Consider the following 6878-nt stretch of genomic DNA (forward strand, 5'->3'; position numbering starts at 1 on the left):
TTAAAGAGTTTTAACGACGGGAAAAATCCCGTCGTCGCCCTTCGTTAAAGCTTCCGTAGTTAAAAGTATTAACGATGGAAAAAAAAATACCATCGTTAATATAAATAATGAGGGGCATAAGTCCCGTCGTTAAAACTCATAATAACGACGAATATTCCCGTTGCTATAACAATGTGTGTGGTGGTTGATAATAATATATAACGATAAATATTCCCGTCGTTATTACAATATTTACCAGTCACTAAATATAATATCAACAATGGATATTCCCGTCGTTATTGCAATGTTTACCGGTCACTAAATATAATATCAACGATAAACATTCAATATAAATATGATCACATGAATTTAGTAGAAAACAAGATATATACAAAAAATGATCATTTACATTCAAAATGTATTGATTACAATCATCATAAGAGCTTCTATACCCTCCACAATCATAAAAAATGAGAAAAAAAAAAAAAAAACTATGAGTTTCATATTATTCTAATCTCTCCCTATAATGAAAATCAAAAAATTATTACAAGTATGGCTAGAATTTACGTATTATTCACAACTAATATCAACAGTTCCTGCTCGACTTGTATCTTCAAATACCTGCAAATTGCAAAGAAAAAAAAAATATATTACTCGCCATTCTCCAGCATTGTATGATGATCTAAATTACATAAATCTCATAAGTCATAATGTAATCAAATATAAAAGTAAAAACAAAATAAACTTCAATTCAAAAGCTAATATTTAACAACTTATAATGCATCAACTCTAAGAATAGAGATGTCTGTCTATTCGTTGCTATATGGTTTCACTACCAATAACATGGTCTAACCAGACATAAAATAAAAAAATAAGAACATTTCTATTTCTATTAACTTCAAACTATGTGAACATGATGCTTGAACAAATGAAAACCTAGCAATTGATACCAATTTATTAATTTAATCTGGTGAATGGGGAGGGAATTCACTTGTGCTGATGTAGGCATATAGATTAATTGTTGAAAATATTGAAATCTTCAGTATGAGGACCTAGCAATTGATACTAACGATTATGAAAATTTGGTTTGAATAGTTTGTTGACAATGAAAAGGGTATCAATGGTTGCAGGAAAAGGTAGAGTGGGAGCACAAGAGTAAAATCTCAGGAAAGATGCATGGTTGTGGCCATGATGCCCATGTCGCGATGCTTCTTAGCGCAACAAAATTGCTTCAAGAGCATCGTCATGATTTGAAGGTGCAATTTTTGTTTTTTTTCTTAAGCATTTTTCAGTAAGTTGATTATAAAATTTATATCCCCTCTTACCTATTACAGCATAATTGTCAAGCACTCCATGTCTTCAAGAATTTTATCGTTGTTCCCCTTGCTCATCTATGACTTATGTCCGTTCTCTGGAAACAAATGTAATGAAATAAAATGAGCACTGCAATTGTTGCTATAGACAACATCGAGCAAGTGAACCCCTCCAAGGACTGTCTTTAACTGCAAATGAAAACACCATGTAAACATCTCAAATGTTTCATAAAAATTGTGGACTTCTTTTAGTAAGGTTCCAACTTACATGCAAATGAAAACACCGCTTAAGCATCTCAAATGTTCTGTAAAAAATGTGGATCTCTCTGTGCACTGCATCCCCTGCTTATTTATGTCACTTTGTTCAAGTAGCAGTGTCACTATGTGAACATGATGCTTGGACTCAAAAGTGAAAGTGTTCTATGTAAACTCAATCAACCAAACTATTTCAGCATATATCAGCACATATATACCATCATCATCAAACTGTTCAACTCATTCAAAATTCCAACATACTTTCAATCACCCAAACTCTCAGTAATCATCAAATAAGCTCAATCAACCAAACTCTCAACTATATATATACCATCATAAGCATTCTCCCCTTTTTTTTCATTATCAAAACAAATAGGCAGCAAACCAAACTTATTTCGCCCAACAAATAGGCAGGAATTTCACCCAACTAATTCAAATTTCAGCCACAATAAACAACAAAAGCAATATTAGCAGTCAAAGCAATATTTTCAGTTGCATATATAATTAGACTCAATAAATTATGAATGATAAGTGACCAAGACTATGATGACACTTTATTTTAATAAAAGTATTAGAAGCAAATACACAAAAGCCAGATATTAGGAGGTTTAAGAATGTAATACCTGTTTAGCAAAAAGTTATAGAAAAAGTTGTCATATGGTTTAGCTTTGAACATTTTCCTGCAATATATATGCCATAGTATAGTATCATGAATGTAATATTCAGAATATTAACAAACAAACAGTAGATATTAATGTTAACACTATAATGTTCATTATGATAGTCTATCTAATAAAAGGTTAAAATTAAAAACATCAAAAGGAAATTAAAGAGCTAAAACATAATGTTACAATATTGGCATTAGACTAACATTTTGAGCCTTACACCTAACAACAAAATCCATGATTATTTACAAAAGGACATGACTGTTACACTAGGCAAATCCATGTTAATAGAATAACAACTCTTCATTTGTGTTATCTCCTTCTCACAAAATACAAAATACACTAAGTTGCTCTAAAGGGAAATCTTTAGAAATTGTTGGTTGCAGATTTCTGTGACCTTGATAACTCTTGGGGGGTGATCTGCCATTAACACTGTAGCAATTCTAACACCTTAAAGACAATGATCCGTTATAGTCAAAGCCACGTTATACAAAATTCCCCATAATTTTCCCCAACATTATGCATTATGTGACACTTATGCAGGGATAAGAATATACAAACTTTTGATGGTTCTCAATTGTCAGTGCAAAGTTATTTTTCCTAACTTGGAGTCAGTGTAAAGGTTAAAAATGAGTGTTTTGCATGGTTTCAGTTTTGTGTAGAGTTCAGTGAATCTGCTTTATAACTTCAAGTGAATGTAATAGCAGTCTTGCATGGTTTTAATTTTTTTGATTGCAGTTTCTAATTTTCACTTGCTTTATTTAGTGATTTTTGGAAGAGAGCTAATATTGTGTATGCAACAATCTATCTTGATCAGATAATTTCCAGTTCAAGTATCTTATATTGCTTTTGTAGGCAAGCTTCACATTGACAGCAACATTATCCTCAAAACTCGAAGCATTATATGTGATGAAGCTCTCTTACTATATCTGTGTTAACTTGGTTACAATATAATGTCACTAGGAGGAAATAAACTCATTTATCTTATTACTCATTCTTGTTATTTATTTGAATTTTTTTTCTCATTTTCAGTGATTATTATTTTCTCAACATTAGCATTTCTAACAGGTAAATCCAACTACAGTCGTCAAGGATGACTGGCTAATGGATATCTTCGACAATGTGGAAGTAACAATGATTTTCTGTGGAGATTTGTGAAAACGAAGCCAACAAAATTCCAAACATTGCTCATTTCATTTACTAGGGTCTCAAGTGCTTCCTAGTAAGGCCTCACTTCAGCATGTTATGTCACAGTCCTTATCAATGCGGTGTTTTATTAATGGTTTGTAATAATTTTCCAGTTGGTAATTAACACCATTACAACCATTCACAGCCAACTAACAAGTACCATGGTAAACTCAAGGTTTATTCCCTAGTGCAATATAACTAGAAAAGAACAGAGGGCAATAAAATCACTATTATTAACTTGGTTGATGCCTTTGATCAGAGGGCAAAGCTATGAAAATTACAATTAGGAGTGAAATTGTAAAGAATGGGAACGGCCCATCCCATCCCATCACCCACCCACACCCATGCAAACATACAACTCACTTATATATAAATAAAATTATTAATGGTGTTTTATTAATGCTACAGATCCATTGATTATCTTTCTTTATGTTCTTTTCTAGTTATATATGGCAAGTGAGGACATTATAGCAAGTGAGAGCAATTTCTCCATGTGTTTTCTTTGAGGCCTTTATTCGAACATGTTTAAGACAATTCTTATTTGGCTAGAGTTTTAACTTGCAGAGATTTAACCACAATTATAGAAACATAAATAGATTGATTTCAGAGATTTAACCACAATTACAGAAGCTTAAATAGATTGATTTTAGAGATTTAACCACAATATAGAAACATAAATAAGAATTGTAGTTGCAGAAACATAAATCTAGTACTTGCAGAGATTTAACCACAATTACAGAAACATAAATAGAGATTTAACCACTGTAAAATCGAGATCAACACTTACAGAATACAGAAACTTAAAGATTTCAGAAACTTACAGCAATTGATTTCAGATTTTAATCGACACTTACAGAAACTCATAGAAATCGAGATCAATAGATGATAGAAACTTATAGAAAATACGTAGATATAAACTTACAGAAACTTATAGAAACAGAGAAACTTACAGAAATCGATAGAGTTTTAGACAGTGATAGAGAAACTTACAGAAACTGAGGTCGAGGACTTCAACACCGGTAACAACGATATGCAAGTCTTCGATCACCGATGGTATAAAAGAAGAGTTCACAACAACGACGGGAAGAAGAGGCGAATTTGGATTGATGGGAGAGGCGATTTTAAATTGACGGGAAAGGCGACTTCGGATTTGGATTTGGTAGTAGGGATTTGGAATTGATCACAGGAAGAGGCAGGGATTGGGATATAGGAAGAGGCGGGAAGGAAGATTATATATGTTGTTTTCTCAAAACCTAATAAAGATTATGAAAAAATAATATTATGTGTAAAAAGAAAAATTAATAAAAAAATATTACCTAATTAAAATTATAGATATATATTTGAAGGGAAATATTTTTATTGATTTTTTAAACTCAATAACGACGAGAATTTTAATTAATAGTGAGAAATTAAGAAACCCGTCGTTAAAAAATTAATTTTACACTACATTTAGCGAGAGTATAAATAATTTCTCGTTATAATTATGAAAATTATGCTTTTAACGACGGGGTATTTATCCTCTCGCTAAATTTCTCTCGTTAAAAGCCTTTTTTTTTGTAGTGTATCTTATACCTAATGATCGAACATGACTTTCATATTTCTCCTGGGACAAAGCTTTAGTCAAGGGATCTACAACATTGTCATCCGTCGATATTTTCTCTATATATGTCACCTCAGTTGATAATCTCCATTATCATATGGTGATGTCGCAATACAAATTTGGTCCGTTGATGAGACCGTGGTTCCTTCGCTTATGCGATGGCTCCATTGTTGTCCCAATAACTATTATTGGATCAACAATGCTGGACACCACTTTAAGTTCATCAATGAACTTACGGATCCATACAACCTCCTTAGCTGTTTCGAAGGTTGTTATGTATTCGACTTCAGTTGTTGAATTTGCCACTATCTCTTGTTGGAACTCTTCCAACTCATGGCTCAGCCATATAGGCAGAATATGAATTTCGACTGTACGTGATTTAAAATCATCATGGTTGAATTGGAAACTGGCATCCATAAACCCCTTCATGGTATGCTCTCATTCTCCATATGGAAAAAACATCTCTTTAGTGCTTCACAAGTACTTAAGAATGTTTTTCACAGCAATCCAGTGTTTCCCACCTGGATCATCTTGATATCTACTACATGTGCTCAAAGTATATGCGATATCAAGCCTCGTACATAACATGACATACATGATCGAGCCAATAGCCAAGGCATATGGTGCTCGACTCATCATATCTCTCTCATCTTGTGTCTTCGAACACATAGCCTTGGAGAGATATATTCCATGTGACATGGGAAGACTTCTCCTTCTAGAATCTTCCATGCTAAACCTCTTTAGCACCCTATCAATGTACGAGCTTTGGGATAGTGTTAGCAACCTCCTGGATCTATCTCTATAGATCCTTATTCCCAGAATATAAGCTACTTCTCCCAAATCCTTCATGGAGAAAATATTTTGAAAGCCATATTTTAACTAATTGCATCATGGGAACACCATTCTCTATGAGCAATATATTGTCCACATATAGGACTAAAAGGACCACCACGCTCCCACTAACCTTCTAGTAAACACAAAGATCAACTTCATTTTTGTGAAAAATCAAACTTTTTGATCTTTTCATCAAAACATTGATTCTAACTCCGGGATGCTTGCCTTAGTCTATAAATGGACCTTTGCAAGTTGCAAATCTTATTTGCATGTTTATAAGTAACAAAACTGTCAGGCTGTGTCATATACACATCCTCGACCAGGTTTCCTTTAAGGAAAGCTGTTTTGTCATCCATATGCCATAACCCAGAGTCAATGTTAGACATTGCCTCATCATAGGTAGTAGGCTCATCGTTCTCAGCTAGAAGCACATCTCCATGTGCCGAGATGAGAAATCCATATCTCTCTTGCTATCGACGAACCCTCATCGACCTACGAGGTTCTTGTGTAGAAGGTTGGAGAGTTGACACAACTTCTTGTGTCTGACCTTTCTCGGGTTCCTGGAGGGGAGTATTTGTTTGTGGTTCACCTCGAATCTTATTCGAGCTTAACATTCCTCCCACTAGCCACAGCATCTAAAATTCCTTCTCAAAGAATACCACATGCTTAGCAACAAAACACCTTTTATTCATATGGGTGGTAAAAGTAATATCCACTTTGATATCCCACAAATAGACGTCTCGTTGATTTGGGTTGTAGCTTATTACTGTCAACACGTTTAACATAAATTTGACAACCCCAAATCTTATGGAAAGACAAATTTGGCTTCTTTCCTTTCCATATCTCATATAGAGTCTGAGTAATTGACTTACTTGGAACCCTATTTAAAACAAAGATCGCGGTGAGGAGTGTGTATCCCCAAAATGAAATAGGGAGTTCAGTGCGACTTATCATGGACTAGACCATGTCCAACAAGGTCCTATTCTTCCTTCAGACACACCATTCATCTCTGATGTTCCAGGTGGAATCCATTGTGAAAGAATC

The 6878-nt window shown here is 33.8% G+C and overlaps 1 long non-coding RNA gene across 1 annotated transcript; it reads right to left on the minus strand.

Annotated features, from left to right (window-relative positions):
- Positions 1-389: 389 nt before the first annotated feature.
- Positions 390-4588, minus strand: LOC127813179 (uncharacterized). Its single transcript, XR_008026082.1, has 5 exons — positions 4391-4588; positions 2171-2227; positions 1561-1650; positions 1305-1481; positions 390-600 (listed from the first exon to the last, which is right to left on the minus strand). It is a non-coding gene; the product is annotated as an uncharacterized LOC127813179 (long non-coding RNA).
- Positions 4589-6878: the final 2290 nt, after the last annotated feature.

Source organism: Diospyros lotus, chromosome 1 (assembly GCF_014633365.1).
Source record: "Diospyros lotus cultivar Yz01 chromosome 1, ASM1463336v1, whole genome shotgun sequence".
NCBI classification, from domain to species: Eukaryota; Viridiplantae; Streptophyta; class Magnoliopsida; order Ericales; family Ebenaceae; genus Diospyros; species Diospyros lotus.